General features: G+C 39.8%; 1 protein-coding gene across 2 annotated transcripts in view; it reads left to right on the top strand.

Annotated features, from left to right (window-relative positions):
- ITGA1 (integrin subunit alpha 1) overlaps positions 1-24,754 on the top strand; it is a 181,634-nt gene that overhangs the window by 25,289 nt on the left and 131,591 nt on the right. The window contains exon 2 of one of the 2 annotated variants that reach the window (XM_059878884.1): positions 3,178-3,452. The exons of the other annotated variant lie outside the window; for it this stretch is intronic. The gene's annotated coding sequence lies outside the window, so the exon portion shown is untranslated. The remainder of the gene's footprint in view (positions 1-3,177; positions 3,453-24,754) is intronic. 2 annotated transcript variants of the gene reach the window in all.

Genomic DNA, 24,754 nt, shown 5'->3' with positions numbered 1-24,754 from the left:
TTGGTAAAATGTTTTTCTTCTAAATAGTGGTCCTCTGTAATCTCTAAGCTCTCTAGATGTTAAATATTTACAGTAAAGAGTCAACAAACCTGACAAGAGACATCATGGAGCAAAAAGGTTATGTTGCCTCCTGCTCTTGAAGCAAAAAAGGCATCAGTTGAATCAGAAACATACAGGACCATGACTGAAAAGAACAGAAAGATTCCAGAACGTTTGTATTGTCCATATTTTTGTTATCTCCTCTTTCTCTCTCATCACTTAATAGTTAAACCAAAAAAGAGAGTTCGCTGCCTTTTGCAGGACAGCAAGGAAGTGGACAGTGAGCGGAGGGAGCAGGACATGATGTCCTACTCCACAGCCATTCCTGGAAAAGAGGATGTCCACGGTAGAGTGGGTGGTGGTGACCACCTCAGGGAAAGGGAAACAGGCTTCTGGGCCTGCGGTCAAGTGGGAAGCAATAGAGAGCTGACTTGGGCCTGAAGAAAGCCCTGAGGCTGGACAGCAGGAAGACCTGGGGTCTTTCCTATCTCTGTATTCACCATTTTATCCTTGATAAAAAAAATTCAGGAAAATAACCTTCATAAATAATAACAACTTCTCTCTGAAGGAGTACATTTTACTAAATGGTCATCGTGGATCGGGTTGTGATGGAAGGAAATTTTGTACAGAAAGGAGAAAGGAACAAAATATATTTTATGAGGAGGAATGAACTCCAGGAATAGTCCTCTGACCCTTTGTGTCTCAGCGATATTCTCAGCCTGGGTGAGAGGAAATGGAACAGAGTGCGGAATGTGGGGAAGTGGGAAGAGCTGAGACACAATTCATTCTCTGCCTCATTAAACTGAGTCATGTATCTTTAAGAAATGAGTCTGTTATCACTATAGGAAATGTCTTACTCTGGGCCTAACTCCTTGCCTAGAACTTAAAAAGTGTTAGAATTTTTCCTGCCTTTCTGGGAATCATTTTCACCCTTATCTCAGACTCTCTCTGGGTCACAGTAAAATATAGTGGGGAATGGTATGAGTTCACAGGAAATGTGGAGAAAGATCTGGCCTTTTTATAATAATTTGTTGTAGATGTTAAAGCTCTTGGATTTGCATTTGATGCATGGGTTCACATATATCCTTCTAAGTGAATTAGAAACTTTAATTGTCAGAATCAAGAAAGTCAGACAACCAGATTTTATACTTGAGAGTATAAAAAGGATTTTGCTCACCAAAAATGGCAACATAATTTACACACTATTTGCTATAGTTGTATATCAGCATTTGCAAAAACACTGCCTTTCTGAATAACTGTGAATCACAGAAGAAGGCATCTATGCTGTTCTCAGAGGACTCTGGCTGTGGTGGGGCAGACGTGAGAACTGGCCTGTGAATCAGATCGGAATGTACCCAGGCCCAACCAGTTGGTTGTGTGACTTGAAATCATTTCATCCTTTTGAACCTCCATATCTTCATCAGTAGATTGAACAAAGATGCGTGGCACTTGATTTCCTAGCCCCCTTTGTAGATCCCTGACTTGACTTGGTGCAGTAGCAGTAATTGTTATTTTTAAAAGTCGTATCTTTCCAGCAAAATAAATCTTCAGTGACTCTCAGGTTTAAAAAGAATCTATTTTGCACCATATTCCACAAACTGCCAAATTTGGGGTTTGGCCGACTGCTGAAGAGAGCAGCCTGCTAGAAGGAGCAAATTCCAGAGCAGAGGGTCATTTTTTAGAATGCTTTGCCAAATACTCCCATATTTTCAAAGTTGTTGGGGGCCTTAAAACTCGAGCATTAGGAGAGAAACAATTGTTTAAAACACTCGGTGGATAGGTACACAAAAATGTTGAACTTTACAAATATTTTTGAATAGTTCACTACATTCCAATGACATGCCAAGTTGCACAGGCCTGCCACTTCCCTCCTTGTTATTTTTCCTCCCCTATCTATTTTGCTTGCTGTCCCAAAGAACTAGGTAATGAGAAAACACAGGCAGGTCTTTATTTTTACTGGAATGCTTTTTCAGTTTGGCAAGTAGTTTTCAAACCAAGCAGCACAATAAAATCAACTAGGGAGTTTTCAAATCACATGATGACTGGGCCCCACCCCCAGGTAATTAAGTTAGAATATTTGAGGAAAGGAATCCAAGCATCTGTATGTTTCAAAAAAAGCTCCCCAGGTCTTTCTTACCTGCAACCAGGTCGTCTTAGCCCTATACTAGGCCAGCTGGCCTTAACATGTTCTATGGCCACAGTACCAGTCAGCATCTGGCTAGAAAAAGAGATGGAACTTAGAAGAAATTGTGAAATTGTAGATCACCACTACTGAAAAGACAACTTTAAAAAGTTGATGAGGGGAGTATATTTCTTTAATGCCTCATTGTGGGGTTTGACTATTCCTTTAGGTATAATATTTTGACTTGCTATAATAAATTCACCATTAGGACTGATGGCGAATAATTTGTGAATATTAATTAATGTACACATATTGCTCGATATAGTGAAGGGGGTTAAAAAAAAAAAAAAAAAGCTCCTTAGAGGATGGAGCTTATAAATCTTGGGATTCAAGAATTATGTACGACAGAACAAGACAGCAAAATCATATATTATACAGAGAGTGAAAACTAAAATCATTGGCAACAGGAAGATAGCACAACTGTTTATCACCTGAAAAAATGGTATGTGAGTCTGGGTCATCTTCTGAATGTCTTTCATTCAGTCAACAGGCAGCAGTGAACATTAGCTCTTAGCTAGAAAATCTTAGCTCTACCATAGATGGACTCTGCGACCTTGGGCAAATCATGTTACCTTTATAATCCTCAAATTCAGATTTATGAGCTTTAATCTGTTAAAGTGGAAAAAATGCTAAAATGTTCCTCATAGAGTTGCAAAGAATAAATAACATGATTTAAGCAAAATGCCTGGAAATTAATAAGAACTCTATTTAACTGAATTCTATTCCTCCTCCTTATTGCATCTTCTGGCCATATATAAAAGGGCACTAGATCAGCCATGGGAATATGAGGCAAAAGAAATGCCTGAAGCTTCTTCGTACCATAAATCTCTACCATCTGTCAAAGATGGTGCTATCACCAGAAAAAGTAGACCCACTCTGTTCAGTTACCCTCAGCAAGAGACAGGCTAGCCAGATCATTCTCAGTCTTTATAATATTTTTATTTATTTTATATTAGGATACATAATGCATGTCTCACATCACTGCACAGAGGATGGAGATGAGAACTGTACTTTTGTAACTGATACAATAAAAGGAACATAGAAAAGTGCTTTTCATCGTGTGCCAGGAAGAGCAACCCCTTCAAGGACACCACTGCGTGCACGCACAGAACCATAACCACCCAGCAAGGGGGTCCTCACTCTGTGTACTGAGCCACAAAAACTCGTGCAGCCCCGCAGTGCTGAGATTGGATTTATATCAGCCGTGACCCACCATTAAACTTCCAATCAAGTAAGTGAAATGAAAGTCACTCAGTTGTGTCTGACTCTTTGTAACCCCATCGACTATATAGTCCATGGAATTCTCCAGGCCAGAATACTGGAGTGGGTAGCCTTTCTCTTCTCCAGGCGATCTTCCTAACCCAGGGATTGAACCCAGGTCTCCTGCATTGCAGGTGGATTCTTTACCAACTGAGCTATCAGGGAAGCCTAGCCAATCAAGTAAAATTAATGTTAATTCTTAGGTTGAACGGTAGGTGTTGTCTTTCCTTCCATTTAGTCACCTTAATTCCTGTGGTACATGTTAATGATTATTTGAATATCATTATTCCACTGCTCAGCTTTCTTTGGCTGGCTGTTTCAGCTGAATGTAAGTCATAAACAAACTGCAATTCTCTTGCTATTTCTATGTCATTTGCAAACAACAGAAAGCAACTCTGGTAATATAAGCAACAAAGAAATATTTTAAAAGATGAGGTCTCAGATAGGAAGAAAAAGAGGAAGACATAGTCAAATCACTATAGTCAAATACAGAAATATCTGTGTAGGGCAAAGCAGTTGATGGAATTGCCACCCCCAGACAGCCACCACCAATCCACTGAATGTAAAACTCAATCAGATATACATATGGCTGATTCATGTTGCTGTACAGCAGAAACTAATATAACATTGTAAATTAATTATACTCCAATTTTTAGAAAACAACTCAAACAGAGCTTCTGAGAATACTCTTTATGTGCAGGAACATCAGATTAGCCATCCAGAGCTCATAGGTTCACCTTCTGTGGATGAGGAGGCAGGATGAAGTACTAGTCCATACTCCTATCCTCGTCTCCTCTGTATCCTGAAATTCCCCACCTTCCCCAACGAGGAAAAGTGTATGGATGCTGGAGAGTACAAACAAAAGAAAATAGCCACTAAACATTCTAGAACAGTAGGAATATGAGAATTAACATTTACTAAGTCCCAGGCAAGGCAGCCTCTATACCGTGTTAGGGGCGCGGGCCTGCAGCCAGACTGTCATTGTTTAAACCCCAACTCAGCCACCTGCTAGAAGGAGCTGGAGTGGTGCTGAGCCTGGAACCTATGTCAGCCTGACTGTAGGGCCTGTTGTCCCAACACTGGTTCATCCAATCCAGTATGTTTTGACTCTTACATTCTTCATCACAGCAGAGATGCTAATTAGTTAGGGAAACCTTTAGGAAGCCTGCATCCCTTTCAGGCTTCGTATCTTCTTAGGGAAAAATAAATTACCTAACCATAGTCCATTCTGAAGGAGATCAGCCCTGGGATTTCTTTGGAAGGAATGATGCTAAAGCTGAAACTCCAGTACTTTGGCCACCTCATGGGAAGAGTTGACTCATTGGAAAAGACTCTGATGCTGGGAGGGATTGGGGGCAAGAGGAGAAGGGGACGACAGAGGATGAGACTTCTGGATGGCATCACTGACTCAATGGACGTGAGTCTGAGTGAACTCCGGGAGTTGGTGATGGACAGGGAGGCCTGGCGTGCTGGGATTCATGGGGTCGCAAAGAGTCGGACACGACTGAGCGACTGATCTGATCTGATCTGATCTGAACCATAGTTATGGTACATATATATAATGGACTATTCAGTTCAGTTCAGTTTAGTCGCTCAGTCGTGTCCGACTCTTTGCGACCCCATGAATCACAGCACGCCAGGCCTCCCTGTCCATCACCAACTCCGGGAGTTCACTCAGACTCACGTCCATCGAGTCAGTGATGCCATCCAGCCGTCTCATCCTCTGTCGTCCCCTTCTCCTCCTGCCCCCAATCCCTCCCAGCATCAGAGTCTTTTCCAATGTATACACAGCCATAAAAAGGAGTGAATTTGAGTCGGTTCTAGTGAGGTAGATGAACCTAGAGCCTGTTATACAAAGTAAAGTAAGTCAGAAAAAGAAAAATAAATATTGTGTATTAACACATATATATGAAATCTAGAAAAATGGTGCTGATGAACCTATTTGCAGGGCAGGAATAGAGACACAGTCATAGAGAGCAGAGTTATAGACACAGCGGGGAAGGAGAGGGTGAGACAAATTGAGAGAGTAGCTTTGAAACATGCATTACCATATGTGAAATAGATAGCTAGTGGGAAGTTGCTAAATAGCAGAGGAAGCTCAGTTTGGTGCTCTGTGACAACCTAGAGGGGTGGGGGTGGGGGTGGCGGTGGTAGGAGGGAGGTTCAAGGGTGAGGAGATATAAGTATACTTACGGCTGATGTATGTTGTTGTATGGCAGAAACCAACACAACACTATAAAGCAATTATCCTCCTATTAAAAATAAATTTAAAATTCTTTTTTTTAAACTAGTTGAATTCTTGGCACATTTTTTTTCTTTTATGTAACTACTTCCATTAAATCTTGACTTCAGTTTGCTCTTGGGCTCCTGATTTTGGGATGGATGTCTCATTCACCGGTAAGAACTTAAGAACCAGTTCTATTGTTAGATTTTAAATGGTGGCTTGTTGAAGTAGTCCAGGGATCACTAAATTTTTAGACTGGGAAATTCTGAGCAGGAGATTCAGCATTGGTCCTGAAAAACAATAGGGAGTTCAGGAGACTCAGGGAGCACCTGGCTTCTACAGTCACAATCTTCTTGAGGTCACCCTGGGCCTCTCGAGTCTCTTATCGCTGCTTCTCTCCAGCTGACATTTGGCCGTGGAAGGAAATGGAAGTCAGGAGAGAGGAAGATGATGCTGTACCTCCTTACTCCAAACACACACTTGTCCGTATTTCAACACTGTTTTCCGATCCAGCTGTCAAACTTCAAGCATGAAAAAGGAGGAACTAGCAAACATAACCGGATTTCCTCTTGGACACCAAATGCTAGGGGCTCACCACGTTGGGCAGTGGTAGAGAATCTGCCTGCCAATGCAGGAGATGCAGGTTAAATCCCTGGGTCAGGAAGATCCCCTGGAAGAGGATATGGTAACCCACTGTAGTATTCTTGCCTGGGACATATCATCGATAGAGGAGCCTAGAGGGCTACAGTCCATGGGGTCACAAAGAATTGGCCATGACTGAGCAATTGAGCATGCGCCAAATGCAAAGCAGAGGAGGTTACAAAAATTCTAAAGAACAAAACTCACCAGGATTTTTACTCTCCTGTGGTTAAACCTCAATTTAGAGGTGTGCATGCATGCATGCTCAGTTGATAAGTCAAGTCCAATTCTTTTTAACCCCATGGACTGTAGCCTAATAGGCTCCCCTGTCCATGGGATTTTTCAGGCAAGAATAATGGAATGGGTTGCCATTTCCTCCACCAGGGCATCTTCCTGACCCAGGGATTGAACCTGCATCTCCTGCATTGGCAGGAGGATTCTTTACCACTGAGCTACCTGGTGAGCCAATGTTAAAATATAAAACATATAGCAAGTGCTTTTCTTCCTAACATTGTCAGATTTAGGGGCTGGGAGGAATAGTGAACATGACAGACTTATTCTAAATGACTATTCATGGCTTACCTGAAGTTCAAATTTAACTGCCTGTCTAGCAACCCTTTTCTCCTTCTTCCCTCAATCTTTCCCAGCATCAGAGTTTTTTTCTGATGAGTTGGCTGTTTACATCAGGTGACCAAAATGCTATAAGAGGTGTCCAAAGATTCAGACAACTAGCAACCCCACACCCCCATGTTCATCTCTTCAGTACCACTGGCCGTGATTGGCTTCAGTCAGAGAGATCTTTGCTGAGTGGAGATTGGGAGGAGCATGGGTGGGTGCATTCCTGTCCAGGACTGGGTTTGGCTCTAGTTTTAGAGCCTTTGTTGGAAGAATGGAGAAGGGCTGATCTCGTCTGAGTTTGAAAAACGTTGACCTAAACCTTTCAATAATAGCACTGAATGTAAATAAATGTCTACTTAACTATCATCTCTTCCAGATGATTCTAATATCCTAAAATAATAAGGGCATCACCTTTCTCAATTCTCAAGTCACCTGAGACTGTTACTCCAGGGAGGTACCTAATTACAAGATGTCTTTACAGTAGTGGTAGTTATGTTTATGATGCAATTTGATACTGTGAGGTTTTCTTACAAAATTCAATTGATCATTACAAGTAGGCTTATAATCCTGATAAATTAAGATTAATTTAAAATGTATCACCAAAATTAAGTCACAAAAACTCCATAAAGGCAGGAACAACATACAACAGGAAGACAGTGTTAGGTGATAGTTAAGGATAAAAGCAATGGAATTATACCTCCTGGGTTTAGTGTCTCCAAAAGGACATTTCAGTGATGACTTCCATTTCCTCACCGATAAACTAAATACCAACCCAATAGGATTTTTTTTTTAATTGAGATTTTGACACTTTTTATAATTCTTGATGCAGAATAAGTGCTCAAGACATTTTACCTGCTTTAGATTATATTGAAAATGTTTATCCTTGAGACTCCAAAAATATCCATGAACAATGAGCACATTTTCAGTTCTGAAAAGAAACCCATGTGCCCGCAAAAGCAAAAACAAGTCCTTATTTTCAAATGAAGACGATTTCTTTATAGCAAAGATGATTATTAAGGATGGCTTATCAACTGAGCGACTTCACTTTCACTTTTCACTTTCATACATTGGAGAAGGAAATGGCACCCTACTCCAGTACTCTTGCCTGGAAAATCCCACGGACAGAGGAGCCTGGTGGGCTGCAGTTCATGGGGTAGCTAAGAGTCGGGCACGACTGAGCGACTTCACTTTCACTTTTCACTTTCATACATTGGAGAAGGAAATGGCAACCCACTGCAGTGTTCTTGCCTGGAGAATCCCAGGGACGGGGGAGGCTGGTGGGCTGCCGTCTATGGGGTCGCACAGAGTCGGACATGACTGAAGCAACTTAGCAGCAGCAGCAGCAGCATAGACAGTTGAACATATCTGCTATTCATAGCAGTATCTTAAACCATGAAGTTAGTGTTTATTTCTATTAATATAAAAGAATCATTCCTAAGTCATGGCGTGAAGTTTTCGTCTCCAGCCCACCCCATAAACACACTGGAAACTGCCATTCCTTTGGAGGGATAGAGAAACTGGGGGCTGTTGAAGGCACTGTTTTGTGAATTAGATAGGAAGGGCTCACTTGTAGGCTGAAATAAGAGTTGACCTTTCCCTGGTGGCTCAGATGGTAAAGAATCCACCTGCAATGCAGGAGTTGTTGTTCAGTCACTCAGTCATGTCCAACTCTTTGCGACCCCATGGACTACAACATTTCCAGGCTTTCCTGTCCTTCACCATCTCCTGGAGCTTGCTCAAATTCTTGTCCATTATGCAATGCAAGAGACCTTGGTTCTATCCCTGTGTCAGGAAGATCCCCTGGAGAAGGGAATGGCAACTCACTCCAGTATTCTTGCCTGGGAAATCCTATGGACAGAGGAGCCTGGCAGGCTATAGTCTATGGGATTGCAAAGAGTTGGACACGACTGAGTGACTAAGCACATTGCACACCATCACCTGCCCGGCCATCTCTCTGAGACCAGGATCCTGCTTGCAGAGGAAGGACTCTGAAGCCAGTCCCAGAGAACTGGCAAAGCTTTTTCCAGTCTCCTCATTTCTGGAAAGTGGTGTGTTTATTCCCTCCCAGGCCTTTTCACTTTTATTCTGAATTACAGGAAAAATAATAATAGTAAAAATCTGTCTGTATTATGACTGGCTAAACAGATGGGGATTTTCTTCGAAGTAATATTTTCAAGGAGTGTCACCTAGCAGCTGGATTCCTTTGCCTGGACAGAACTTGCTCCCTAAAAGCAAAAAGAAATGGAAGCACTTGGGGTGGTAAACTTGTGTCAGTTTGGAATCAGTTTGGAACAGTTTCAGTTCAGTTCAGTTTAAAACCTCTCAAATCCAGCACATTCTAAAGCTTCAAATGCTATCCACTAAGAAATTATATCTGAGGAATTTTTCCATTAAACATTTAGTCTGGTTCAAACCTAATAAGATGCTAATCTTTTCAAAACTTGTTTTCCCTTATTTGGCTTTCTTACTTTTTGTAAAAAGTCAGTAAGAGTTTAATATACCAGAACTGTTGAATACACAGGGTGGAGTAGAACGTACTCTAGGCTTGGTTTCCGGAGAACTAGATCCAAACCTGGATTCCATAACTAAGTAATTTTACAAACTTGGGCATCACTAAGCCATTGTGAACCTCTCTATAAAGTGAAGATAATGCCACCTGGAAATGTGCTGTGTGCTTAGTTGCTCAGTCATGTCCAACTCTTTGTGGCCCCATGGACAGAGGAGCCTGACAGGCTACAGTCCATGGGGATTGTACACTAAATTATGGAGCCTTTATGTAAGTACTCAGCTCATGTAGTAGGTGTTCAATAAATGTTAACATCTGTGGCCTCAGAGGGGATCTGGTCACAAGCTTCATTAGAGCTTCTTCTTTCATTAAATGTGAAATGAATTTTACTCATAGAAACTAAAATAGCTTGAGAAGACAGACATCATTCTAGGGTAAGCAGCAGAAATGCAGAACTGTAGAATTGTGCTTTAATTCACTGAAGATTAAAAACAATGCAAAATCAGAATAGCATTTATTTCATCTGCCAGAATCTTACCCTATTTCTTTCCTTTTATTTGTTTAAGCATAGGAGATTAGAATGGTACGGACATTTGAAGATCTAAAGTATTTGTAAATATGTGTCTTTGCATATGCACATTATAACATACATATTTTTAAAAGTTGTTCCAACTGTATTTGTGGCAGAGGTCAGCAACTTTTTTTTCTGTAAGGAGACAGAGATAGTACAGTTTTATTCTTTGCAGTCCTCACAGTCTCCTGAGTGAGAGACTAATTCTTTTTTTTAATTTAATTTATTTTTTAATTGAAGGATAATTTACAGAATTTGTTGTTTTCTGTCAGAGTAAGGGACTGATTCTTAATCAGAATTACTTAATTCTGCCACTTTGGTGCAAAATTAGCCATAGAAAATAGTAAACTAAAGAACATGACTGAGTTCCAATAAAACTTTATTTACAAAAACTGACGGTGGGGGAAATTTGGCCCGTAGGACAATTTGCTGATATTTGGCCTGGAGCATATAAAGTCCATTTACAAATTAGGCGTAATTAAGATAACTTATCCAAGGAGAAAAAATGTGTATGACTATATATATATTCATATTCATATGTTATTAATTCAGCAGTTATATAACATTAACCTTAGTATATTTATTTTGCTAAATTTATTTCTTTAAAAGAGCATCATGGCTGGCTGAGTTTTAAGAAATAGTGTGGTTCTTAAAGTAGATTCAGTTGGAGAAGCTGGTATGTTATCACATTGGAATCAGTTTGCATTTCACCATTGCTTTCTGAAGTGCTAACTGGAGCCATGTTGCACAATAGGCTTTACTATTTTCCTGGGGTAGACACATTTCAAAGTTGGACTCAAACCCATTACACAAATGTCCAGGACAGGATTTCCTTCTCCTGCACAAGAATATCTTGTGAATTTCCTGAGTAGTACATTCAAGCATAGCTTACCTGACAGCATCAGAGCCATTGTGTTCTAAGGAATTTCCTGCAGAGATTAAACTGGTTAGGCTGAGATCTGTGTTTTATAACTATATCCCATATTAACCTTTAACAATACCTTTCAAGAATGTTTATGCGTGATTCCTTTATCCAGGAAGAGATTGAAAGTAAGGAAATACCTAGACCATCAGAGAACTTTGAGAATTAGAGAAGGCTATCACATTATCCCCTTTGGGCCATAATAATGAGAGGCCAATTCAATCTTCAGGGCCTTAACAATCATCCAGGACTAACATGAACATCGGCAGCCAATCTCTCACCATTTAGAGATTCTAATTTTATAAATTCTAATTCTTTTGTATTTTGAGACTATCTATGAATCAGAAGCTTTATGTAAAAGTAACAAGGTAAATACAGTTAGCTGTCAAAAGACGCCAAAATATCAGTGTCTTAACACTGATTTTCTTTCACATTTCTCAGTCCAGTGTGGGTGCAGTGACCCCACTGCACCTTGTACTGTGCCCTGGGGAGTACATCCCTCTAAGATCACAGCAGAAAGAAAGACAAAGGTGTTGCTAGGAAACAGCACACCTGCTCTTCACTGCCTTGGCTGGAGGTGACACATTATCACGTCTTATTATCATTGACCAGAACCAGCCCACGTGACTTCCACCTCACTGCAAGGAGCACTAGGAAACAGGGAGATGCACATGGATATTTGGTGATAAATAGTGAGGCTTGACACAGAATAACATTTTTAAAATTTGGTTCTTGTGCTGAGTTGAAAAATCAGTCAGATAAGGACTAATAAGAAACTTTATTATCTCACATTTATTTAGTTGGTTTTGACAAGGCATAAGCTGATAGAATGTTTGCTACATTCTCTGTTTGCTTTTCCACTTTTAAATAGTCTGTGGTGTTTGCAATTCTCTACCCCTTAACTTAGGGAACAAATAAAACCCTTGTCTAATTATGTAATCCTTAATATCTGTGTTATTAAATTGATACTTATCTATTTCTTTGTAGTGATAGCCTACCTTCTAAGTGTGTGTGTGTGTGTGTGTGTGTGTGTATCTTACTTCTCCAGTTATAATCAGTACAGGAACACAGTATCAATATGTACTCAATAAATGTTGGTTTATTAATACATTAAGGTAATTTTGCATACACCAGTGAATATGGAGACATATTCAGTAAACTTTGGTATCATCAAAAGCATGAAGATTAAGAGTGACTGTCTGTAGTTTTCATTTCTAGACAGCTTAGGGAGTTTTGTTTCTCAAAGCATATCCACTGAACAGGAAAGTCTATTGTGGAGTCCAAGAATCTATAGTAGTTAAAAAATGCTTTTAGGCTGCTTTTCCCCCCATTCTCAGTGAAAATGGTCCTTTTGAAATCCATTAGAAAGATTATTCTATTTGGGTGCTTGTTGCTGTAAGCAAATTAGCTTATACATAATTGATAAATGAAGCAATGATGTCATTCAAACATGTCACTCTAATGCAGTTTTCCCCAGCACCTTAATGGTTATGTCACCAAGTACCAGCACCTGAATGCCAGTTACACTAAGAGCTGGACACATGGACTAACACAATATGGACACAGTGCTCGTTCTCCTCACATGCTTCCTCTTGGCTTAGTTTTACCATATGTATGATTTCTTGGAAAAATTTATTACCTGGCTCGCCCCACACTAAGTTCATTTTCCCTTTGTTGCCGTAATTCTGCAGCTTCAACATTTTCTTACTCCCCTCCATGAAAGACCTATATGTAGTGTAGTATTTATTTGTTAGGAATTTAGCATGTCTTTAGAATTTTGTGCTATAATTTTTATTTGAGTTGCTATTGGTTTTGTTTGTGCTTTAGCCAAAAAATCATGTAGGTTTTGAGTAAGCTATCCAAAACCTATTTTTACTGCAAGCTCTTTTATTTTTACATTTGACTTTGTAGAACACATGACGTTGCTATAGGAATGACTATGTTACATTATAGTAGAACACAGGCCTGTGTTCTTACAACTTCAACTGCGTATATTTTGTAGAATAAAGGATGTCAATAACAAAATTGGCACTGAACCTATTTGAGAATTTTCGGTGTGGAGGCAGTTTTCTGACCTTTTATCCTTTATGTATGAAACTGCTCTAGCATTCCCAAATGGAGTTCATGCAGAGAATCTCACTTCAATCTCAGAGCAATACCACTGGATCACTGTGAATGTTTCTACCTGAAGTCTTGGAAATTGAGGCTGAGAGATGTTCTGCCTAAGGGAGATTAGTGATATAGTTCTCATTATAATTGGATGTTCTACTCAAGTAACTATATTTTGAGCATCTATTTTATGCAAGGCCCTGGAGATACAGAGATAAATAAGATGAAACCCAGCCCTCCTCTAGCCCACTTCCTCCCATTGATGTGGGCACCCTTTTCAGCTTGGGCTGGGTGGGGCCCAGAGAACTGCCTCTACCCAAGAGAGGCAACGGCATTGCTACTTTCTTAGCAGAGCTGACAACTGAGTACCCTGGCGGCTCTGTGCAAGGCGTAGGACACTTGGGTGGCTCCCGGCTAAGGGGCCTTCGCCTGTTGCCAACTGGAAGCCTGTCGCTTGACTCTGTTTCCTCACCAGTCCCTGTTCTAGCTTCTACCCTTGACTTTAACCTATCCGGTGGAAACAACTCCAAGACTGCAGAAGTCCTGTTCCCTCTTATCTTTCTGCCTTGTATGACCAAGAACTTCATCCACAGGTGCATAGTGAAGATGGATAATCATTGCTTCATGTCCCTCATCTGAGGCAGTTGGCAGGGAATTCAATTAAGAGCAGGAAATTGTTTACTCCTCTGGGTCCCATCAGTAAACTAGCCATGGTATCCTAATCAAGGGATTTAAACTGCTTGGGCCTCAGTATCTTCATCATTTAAGGATACTTTCTAATGACATAGCCTACATGAGGCCTTTTCCAACTGTAGCCTTCTGAGACTCCTCAAGGATACATCTGGGTATTTTCAGTGTGTGCTCAGAGGAGGGCTCCAAGGAACCAGGTACACAGAGCTTTATGGAGAGAGAGGACTTGCTGGTGCCCTGACTTTCCTGAGATGGTTCTGTGTCTTAGACAAGCCTCAGAGCTATTTATAGCGTGAATGATCACCATGGTGGCACCTGTTATATGGAATATTTAAACATTTTAAGTGATTTTCCTGCTGACTTAGACAGCAAAGAATCTGCCTGCAATCCAGAAGACCAGGGTCTGTTCCCTGGGTTGGGAAGATTCCCTGGAGAAGGAAATGGTTACCCACTCCATTATTCTTGCCTGGAGAATTCCATGGGCAGAGGAGCCTGGCAGGCTACAGTCCATGGGATCACAAAGAATTGGACACAACTGAGCAACTAATACTCTCAAATAATCATGGATTTTTAAAAACCCATTATAGAAAGAATGGAGCTGTTTAAGATACAGAGACAGTAATAAAGAAGATAACTATGTTTGAAGGCAATTCAAATTATTTTTAATGAATAAAATATTGGAGAAGATAATCATTTTTAAAATTAATGAAAAAGGCTCTACAATATTCATATTACTATCAATTTCATTACTTGATTTGTTGTGTTGTTTAGTCACTAAGTTTTGTCTGAATTTTCTGTGATCCCATGGACTGTAGCCTGCCAGGCTCTTCTGTCCATGGAGTTCTCCAGGCAAGAATACTGGAGTGAGTTGCCATACCTTCTCCAAGGGATCTTCCCAACCCAGGGATCGAACTCAGGTCTCCTGCATTGGCAGGCAGATTCTTTACCACTGAGCCACCAGGGAAACTCCTCATTACCTGATTACAGATATATAAATCCTAAATGTATGTGTTTAGAGTGAGTGACATTTAAGGTTATCTTATTCTCTCTGACACCCCAGTCTTTTTCTGCTTTAGGGAAATGGAGGTCACCTACGTTCTGAGATCTCTTCTAGTTGTAGTTTTGATTCCATCATCCTACTTAGGCAAAAGCCACAACACATTTAATGTTTATTTACTTGGTCAATGTTTAGCCTGTGGTTGGGCATTTAAATATCCCAATGAAGACTGAAAAAGCAGGGCAGAGAACGGTGAAACACAGACAAAGGAAGAGAAATCATTGGAAACCGGGGGGAAACAAGGGGAAAGACTGAACAGTGCCTTTACCATTTCTTTGTAATTTCTCCCACATGCTTAGAAAATAGAATAGGTTTTTGTATGCTAGTAGTAGTCTTATAAATGAATTAAACATATCATCAGCGCTTGCCAATTTATTTCACAAGTATACAAAGTCAGGTAAATGTATTCTACACTCCCCACATAGATGGTATGTCATATGTTTGAGAAGTTGTAGCTTGAAGTAAATGTACCCTATCTTAAGAGTGCTGTATTTGTTTTATATTCTCATACTTAATGATCTGTGACATAATTTCTTTCAGCCCTAACCATGCTTATTCTATGGGTTTAAAAGAAGAAAGAAAAACTCTATATATACACAATTATATATCACTCGTCAGAGAAATTAAATATGGAAATACATTTAAATATGTACGTGGTTCATCCAAATTTTAGTATCTATCCTTCATCATGTTTCCTTTTGTCTCCCATTAAAGACAAAATAGCTGGGTATGTTGTTTCTCTTAATGGGCTGATAAGTAACCAAGTAAAACATATTGTACTTTTACCCAGTGCTAGTGGCAGGAAGCCCAATTTGCAGAATTCCCAATTACACAATCCTATATTAGCCACCAAAGAGAAAGTTTTTTTTTAATGTTTAAATAGGAAAAACAAGGACCTAATATTCTTTAAAAAGCAAATCTGACAAAGGGTACAGGGGCTCAGAGGGTAAAGAATCTGTCTGCAATGCAGGAGACAGGAGATAAAGGTCCAATCCCTGGAAGGAAATGACAACCCACTCCAGTATCCTAGCCTGAAAAATCCCATGGGCAGAGGAGCCTGTCAGGCTACACAGTCCAAAGGGTCACAAAGAGTTGACCCTGACTGAGCGCCTAAGCGCATGCGTGCGCTCACACACGCATACACACAGGAACTCTATTATTTGTTCTAAATGCATAAGAATATACCATTACCTCAAAACAGAAAATTGAATTTGAAAAAGACATTGTTTATGGTTCTGGTGGTGTGGACTAAAAAAAGTCAGCTGCTCTATCAGTAAACAAAGGATGTTGAGGCCATCAAGCCATCAGCCACTGCCACTGCCCCCAGCAGCATACCTTGAGGGGATCCAGGATGGGGTGGGGGGCGGGGGAACAGGATACTGGCCCTAGACGGTGCCTATCAAAGGAGAGATTTCAGTGAGCTCAGACTCTTGTATCTTTCCATACCTAAAAAAGTACTAAATTCATTACCTTGAGATGTCTGGTTTGCTTTAATTAACAGTAATCTTTTGATGTTTGGATTACCTTGTTTTGTTGCAAAAACTCCTGTGTATCCTAGCCCCTCCCTTACCTCTTCAGAGCAGTTCCTTGGAGTTCAGAGGCTGTCTCCTGTGCTTAAGTCCTCAGAAAGCATAATTCTCAACTATTAGGTTGTGTATTTTGTTTCATTTGACAGTGGCTAATTGAGCCGCTTTGATTTTTTAATTTATGGTTCGTGCTTAGTCACACAGTCTTATCTGACTCTTTGTGACCCTTTGGACTGCAGCCCACCAGGCTCCTCTCTCCACTGGATTTTTCAGGCAAGAATGATGGAATGGGTTGCCATTTCCTTCTCCAGGGGATCTTCCCGACCCAGAGATCAAACCTGAATCTCATGTGTCTCCTGTATTGCAGGCAGATTCTTAACCTACTGAGCCATCAGGGAAGCCCTTATTTATGGTAAAATATATATATAATAAAATTTACCATTTAACCATTTTAAAGTTACAATTCAGTGACATCAGGTACATTTATAATGTTGTGAAACAATAACAATAAAGTTCCAGCACTTTCCACCACCTCAGAGAGAAATTCCATATCTCTGGAGCAATCACTCCCCTCCCTCCCTCCCCTTAGGCTCTGGAAACCACAAATCTGCTGTTTCTATGAATAGGCCAATTCTTTGTATTCCATATAGATGGAATCACACAATATGTGAGCTTTGGTGTCTAATTTCTTTCACTGAGAATGTTTCCAAGGTTTATTCATGATACAGCATGTATCAGTACTTTCAGAGTACTTTCCCTCTTTTTATAACTGAATAATATTCCACTATATGGATAAATCATATTTTATTAGTTTATTAGTTGATGTAATATTAAGGTTGTTTCCATCCTTTGGCTCTCGTGAATAGTGTTTCTCTGAACAACTGCGTACAAGCATTTGTGGGAACATGTTTTCACAGTTTTGAGTATTATACCTGGGATTGGAATTACTGGGTCATATGGTAGCTCTGTTTAACTTTTTTAAGGAACCACCAAACTTTTCCTTATCAACTATACCATTTTACATTCCCATCAGCAATATATGAGTGTTCCAATTACTCCAAATGCTTTCCAAAACTCATTTTCCTGGTTTGCGTTTTTTCAATGACCATCCTATTGGATAAGAAGTGGTATCTCATTGTGGTTTTGATTTACTTTTCCTTACTAATTAATGACATTGAGCATCTTTTCACATGCTTATTGGCAGTTTATGTAGCTTATTTGGAGAAATGTCCTTTAAAATCCCTTGTCAATTTTCTGATGAGGTTGTCTTCCTCCTTGCTATTGAATTGCTTCTTATTTTAAAAAGGAAATGAAGATTTCAGTTGTGCAGGAAATGTTTTTCTCCAGACTTAAGTGGTAGTTACATGGATGAATTCACTTTGTGATCATTTATGCCCTTATGTACATTTGTCAAAAATGAGGATATGTGCCATTTTCTGAATATATCAGTTTCCTAGGGCTGCCGTAACAAATTCCCCCAAACAACAGAAAAGATTCTCTCACAGTTCTGGAGGATCAAAGTCCAAAATCAAGATGGTGGCAGAGCGAGTTTCTCTCTGAAGACTAGAGGAGAATCCTTCCTAACCTTTTATAATTTCTGGTGGCTCCTGGAACTCCTTGGAATACCATGGCTTGTAGACACGTATCTGTAGTCTCTACCTCTGTCTTCACATGGTCTTCTCCTTGTTTCTGGTTCTAAGTGTCTCAAATCTCCCTCTCCCTTCTCTTATAAGGATCAGATCAGATCAGATCAGATCAGTCGCTCAGTCGTGTCCAACTCTTTGCAACCCCATGAATCGCAGCACGCCAGGCCTCCCTGTCCATCACCAACTCCCGGAGTTCACCCAGACTCACGTCCATCGAGTCAGTGATGCCATCCAGCCATCTCATCCTCTGTCGTCCCCTTCTCCTCCTGCCCCCAATCCCTCCCAGCATCAGAGTCTTTTCCAATGAGTCAACTCTTCGCATGAGGTGGCCAAAGGACTGGAGTTTCAGCTTTAGTATCATTCCTTCCAAAGAAATCCCAGGGCTGATCTCCTTCAGAATGGACTGGTTGGATCTCCTTGCAGTCCAAGGGACTCTCAAGAGTCTTCTCCAACACCACAGTTCAAAAGCATCAATTTTTCGGTGCTAGCCTTCTTCACAGTCTAACTCTCACATCCATACATGACCACAGGAAAAACTATAGCCCTGACTAGACGAACCTTTGTTGGCAAAGGAATGTCTCTGCTTTTGAATATGCTATCTAGGTTGGTCATAACTTTCCTTCCAAGGAGTAAGCATCTTTTAATTTCATGGCTGCAGTCACCATCTGCAGTGATTTTGGAGCCCAGAAAAATAAAGTCTGACACTGTTTCCACTGTTTCCCCATCTATTTCCCATGAAGTGGTGGGACACGATGCCATGATCTTCGTTTTCTGAATGTTGAGCTTTAAGCCAACTTTTTCACTCTCCACTTTCACTTTCATCAAGAGGCTTTTGAGTTCCTCTTCACTTTCTGCCATAAGGGTGGTATCATCTGCATATCTGAGGTTATTGATGTTTTTCCCGGCAATCTTGATTCCAGCTTGTGTTTCTTCCAGCCCAGCGTTTCTCATGATGTACTCTGCATATAAGTTAAATAAGCAGGGTGACAATATACAGCCTTGACCTACTCCTTTTCCTATTTGGAACCAGTCTGTTGTTCCATGTCCAGTTCTAACTGTTGCTTCCTGACCTGCATACAAATTTCTCAAGAGGCAGATCAGGTGTTCTGGTATTCCTTATAAGGATACCAGTCATTAAATTTTCAAGAAAGAAAGTTGTGCGGGCTCTGGAAACCACAAATCTGTTTCTATAATAAGCCAGTTCTTTATATTTTGTATAAATGGAATCACACAATATGTGGCCTTTGATGTCTAATTTCTTTCATTTAGAATATTTCCAACTTTATTCATGATCAGCATGTATCAGTACTTTTATAGTACTTTTCCCCTTTTTATGGCTGAAAAATATTCCACTGTATGGATAAATCATATTTTATCAGTTCATTAATTGATATAATATTAAGATTGTTTCCATCCTTTGGCTCTCATGAATAGTGTTGCTCTGAGCAATTACATACAAGCATTTGTGTGAACATGTTTTCAGCTCTTTGAGTCACTCAGTCATGTCCTACTCTTTGAGACCCCAAGGACTGTAGCCCATCAGGCTCCTCTGTCCATGGGATTCTCCAGGCAAGATTACTGGAGTGGGTAGCTATTTCCTTCTCCAGGGGATCTTCCCAGCCCAGGGATTAAACCTGGGTCTCCTGCATTGTAGGCTTTACCATCTGAGCCACTAGGGAAGTCCCATTAAATTTTGTATCCACTCTAAATACAGGATGTTCTCATCTGGAGACCCTGAATTACATTTGCAAAAGTCCCATTTCCAAATAAATTTTGCATTCACAGATACCAGCGGTTCAGGCTTGGGCTTATTTTGGGGGAGATACTTCAACCCATTACACTGAATATATGTCATGCTTCAATTTTTTAAAAACAGAATTTAAAGAAAAGATATGGTAAATAATCGTAGGAAAGTGTGGCAATCTGAGTTCCTGTGTCAACAGATCTGTAGGTTTAGTGAAACAGGAGAATTCATGCAAACTTGCCACCCTATAAAGGAAAACTTCGTAATCAGTTTTTGAAAATGTTTTTGCTAAATACAATTCTGAAAATAACATCTTCAAATAGTTTTCAAAGGACATTGACATATTTTTTTTTCCTTTATTTAAGAGGAAGCTCATGAAAACAGTGACATCTTCACATATAGAGAGAACATATTTCTTTAAATATATTTTTAAGATACTAAAGAGTTTGGGGGGTTTTGTGTTGTCAAATCCAGTCGTCCATTAAAATGTCCAGAAAGAATATTTATGTGTTCACACTGTTACCCAGTATGTACTCATTTTTTCCTTTTGTCCTTTAACCATCAATAATGTTCAGATGTGGGCCTTTTGACCATTGCGATACTCAACTTTGGTCTGGTTTGACAGTTTGGCTGAGATTCATGTCATAAAAGGAATATGATACCTGCCACTTAACCCCAGGATATTTATATTTTAGTCTAACATGTAGTTGGACATAACCAGCTTTTGTCAAGGCCTCAGTTCCTGTCCAGTTAAATAAATATGTAAATGAAGCAGTCCTTTCTTCTCAAAAATGACATTTTATGCAATATATTAAAAGTTATTTGAGTTCCTAAATATGAAAAGCCAATAGAGTATAGTAGTTCTGTGAAAAGCTGCTTTACTATGAGAACATACAAATGTAAGAGTTCAGACAATGGCCTTATTCAGAAGACTAAAAGCTAAGAAGCCCATTTTCTGGACCCCAGTGCATTTTTGCAATCTTTTTTTTTTTTTTCCTTCTTTTTGGGTAGTGCTGTCTGGTAAGAAATAAATGACAAGGCTTTGATCCACCACATTTGCAAATTGTCCTCTCTGTAAAATATGTCTTCAAAGAGAAATTTTGGAAGCTTTCATATGTAAGATTGCATGAAGTTTTTGAATAAGTCCTAATTACTTCACCAGGGAGTGAAAAGTTGTCTTTACTTTACTTGACTGGTGTTTTTTTAACTAACCTAACAGTCATTTTAAGTTGATTGGAGTTCATCCAGAAAATCACTACGTGTTGGTAAAAGGTTAAAACTTAAATTTTAAAAATTGGATTTCTTTTTCACAAAGCTCTTTTTATACTTTTAGAGGTTTAAAAGGCAAGTACTTTATAGAAAGTGTCAACACAAATTATATTACTGATCTTTCATCATAATATGAAATAATAGTTGCACTCAAGACATGAAGGAAAAATATGCTTCAGGATTTGGTTGTGAAATAACTGACATACAGCAGAATCACTCACTCTAGTTTTTCACTCTAGATGCCAGGCAGGGGTGTCAGTTCGTGGATCATTCAGCTCTGCCCTCCTAATAAGACCAGCCTGACACAAAGCGGCAATTATTCCGTGGTGACATCATCACCGTTCTGCCCTTTCACTTGTATTTAAATGAATTGTTCTTGGGTTGCCTAATGGAAGATTTCAACTTTAAATCTGACCTAGCAATGGAAGTCGGCATGAGCTCTGTGTCATGTCTTCATTCTGTTTTATTTCTACCTTCTGGCAGTGCTTCTAACACAGACATAACATTCTGAAAGCAGTTTCCAACTTGAAATGTAGAGTCCTCTCAGGAGATTTTTGTATATTTAATCACCCGTCTAAATGAGGTGTCATCCTTTTTCATAATACATAGAGATTACCCCTAATTATGTCCCAATGTATGTTTATTACCAAATCTCTTTTAGATAGCATATAACTTCCAAATGATTAGCTAGGAAAGAAAAAAGCTAAGATTGTTAGGCTTTATAAAACTGGCATTAAAATTACAATAATCACAGTTACAGCAATCACTTAAGGCCCTGGAAGTTTTTTTTTTTCCCCATTTTTAACCTCCTAATTGTCTTATTTGATTATGCCTTATATCTCACAAGTGACTAAACGTCTTTGGAGGCAGGGCTAATGTTTATTTTGCCTTTTAATCACTGATAGCTCTTTCACATTACCTTGCACAGGGTAGATCTTTATTAATGTTTGCTGAATGAATACCACATATTCATAATGTAGTCATATATACAGATTTATTTACATTCTTGTGACAGAGCAGGCCTAGTACTTTTTCTCTCTTACTCTCAGTCTTTTTTTTTTTTTTTTAATAGCTCTAGGAGAGGCTGGAGAAACAAGAGGGAAACATTAGTTCAACTAAGCCATTATATCTTTTCTTTAGCTACCCTGCCCTCTGCTTTTTTAAAATTTTTTGGTTTTTGCTTTTGTTTTGTTTTGGGGGGCCACACCACGTGGCATGCGGAATCTCTGTTCCCCAACCAAGGATCTAACCTGCACCCCCATCATTGAAAGCACAGTCTTAACCACTGGACTTCCAGGGAAGTCCCCTACCTCCTTCTTCTTCCCCATCCCTCCCCTAATCACAGGGCAGCAATAAAGCTGACAGAGAAACCAATTATTGGACTAAAGTGTTAGTCGCTCAGTCGTGTCCAACTCTTGTGACTCCATGGACTGTAGCCCACAAGGCTCCTCTGTCCATGGAATTCTCCAGGCAAGAATACTAGAGTGGGTAGCCATTCCTTTATCCAGAGGATCTTCCTGATCCAGGGATCAAACCCAGGTCTCCTGCATTGCAGGCAGATTATTTACCATATGAGCCACCGGGGAAGCCCTTATTGGACTAGACAATCTCTCAACTCCCTTCTGTATTTTAGAACTTCCTCCTCCATCTCGATTTCACTGCTTCACACTATGAAACTGCTTTCTGGCAGAAATCAACCTCATGTCTATTCCTGAGCCTCCTGTTCCATGACCTTCTGCATCAGATCAGAGAGTTGAGTACTCTGATTGAGTTGAGTACTCCCCCACCCCTGGAATTGATCCACTTGATGGCTCATTTTAGATTTGATGTTCATTCTTGGACCAGCCAACTGTGGCCTGGGAGGCAGGATCACTTAATAACATGGCAGCACCTTCTGGAACACCTGATGGGAGTAAGTTAGGTGCCAAAAGTAGATAGTAGCTGGCCTCTGGTAAAATGGGAAGGCCAAATTAAACAATACCTAAGCATCTCATTCCTTCCAATTACAAAGTTCTATGGTTTATCACTTTAGCAGTCAAATATTAGGAAGGTATAATTCTTAATATTTTATGTTCTCCATGTACCTTCTCCTAAATTCAGTAGATTGACCTGAAGAAGTAAAGTGAAAGTAACTCAGTTGTATCCAACTCTTTGCAACCCCGTGGATTATACAGTCCATGGAATTCTCCAGGCCAGAATACTGGAGTTGTTAGCTATTCCCTTCTCCAGGGCGTCTTCCCAACCCAGGAATTAAACCCAGGTCTCCTGGATTGTAGGCAGATTCTTTACCAGCTGAGCTATAAGGGAAGCCCAAGAATACTAGAGTGGGTAGCCCATCCCTTCTCCAGTAGATCTTCCTGACCCAGGAATCAAACTGGGATCTCTTGCATTGCAGGTGGATTCTTTACCAGCTGAGCTACCTGACCTAGGATCAGTCACATGAATTTCTCTTGGAGGAATTACAGTGTATAACAACATATTACCAACACTATGTTAGAATAGAGAATAAAATTATGATTAGAAGGAAATGGCAACCCACTCCAGTATTCTTGCCTGGAGAATCCCAGGGACAGAGAAGCCTGGTGAGCTGCCGTCTATGGGGTCACACAGAGTCGGACATGACCGAAGCAACTTAGCAGCAGCAGCAGCAGAAATCTAGAAGCATATTAAATCCTGACAAATATTCTAGGTATTGAGAAAACTCTTTTTATTCTAACAGAATATGTATGTGTGTTATTGTTGTTCAGTCGCTAACTCGTGTCCAACTCTTTGGACTTGAGTGTAGCCTGCCAGCCTCCTCTGTCCATAGGATTTCCCAGGCAAGAAAACTGGAGTGGATCTCCATTTCCTTCTCCAGGGGATCTAGCTGACTCAGGGATCGAACTTCTGGCTCCTGAATTAGCAGATGGATTCTTTACTGCTGAGCCACTAGGGAAACCCAATATGTATGTATACATACACATATATTTTTTCCCAATGCCATTGCTCAAAAGAGTTTAATTTGGTTGTTTTCTCTTAAAAATTTTTGTTTGGCTTTGGTAAGCTGTCAAAAGCTTTAAAATTGGAGTGTTTGTGTTGTAGCACCAGACAGAAAAGGAAGCCTTTGAAGAGACAGTAAAATGGCCCTTCACTCAGAGAAGCTACTTTATAGAACCTTCAGGATCCTGACTACTGCCTCATAAAAGGATGCATCCAGTCTAATACCACTTGATTATTCATACATTTTTATAAGATTCACTCTACAAGTCTCTACAAGATGCACTCTACAGACTCTGCAAGTCTTTAAATAAGCCCTTTATAACATTATATATTATGGGCTCCATAATATGGCAATATTTCTGGGAAAATGTTTCCTAGTAAGGGTGTATATCCCAGACATTTTACCTTTCTCTTAAGTTATTCTATCTAACTTTACTACCATGATCTTGGCTGGAGTTAAGAGTTTTCTGAAAACTTATTCAGTATAAACTAATACTTCTTTTTGGGGGCTATTGTAGGTACTGAAGTTTCTTTTTTATGTGATCATGAAGTTATAGTTTAGAGCAAGGTATTTTGTTGCAAAAATTTAGTTAAGAGTAGTATTTTTAAAGTAAGTTGAGGTTGTTAAGATAAATATATGATAAGATATAACTTTAATCTGTGCTCTGATCATTGACAGTTTAGTTGAATTGTACCAATGAAGACCAAAAGATAAATAAATAAAAAGAAAGAAAAACAATGGTTGGGTAAAATGGCATAAAATTTCAGATTTA

The sequence above is a fragment of the Bos taurus genome, chromosome 20, assembly GCF_002263795.3.
Source record: "Bos taurus isolate L1 Dominette 01449 registration number 42190680 breed Hereford chromosome 20, ARS-UCD2.0, whole genome shotgun sequence".
Lineage (NCBI taxonomy): Eukaryota > Metazoa > Chordata > Mammalia > Artiodactyla > Bovidae > Bos > Bos taurus.
This window is presented reverse-complemented; position numbering and strand designations above follow the sequence as displayed.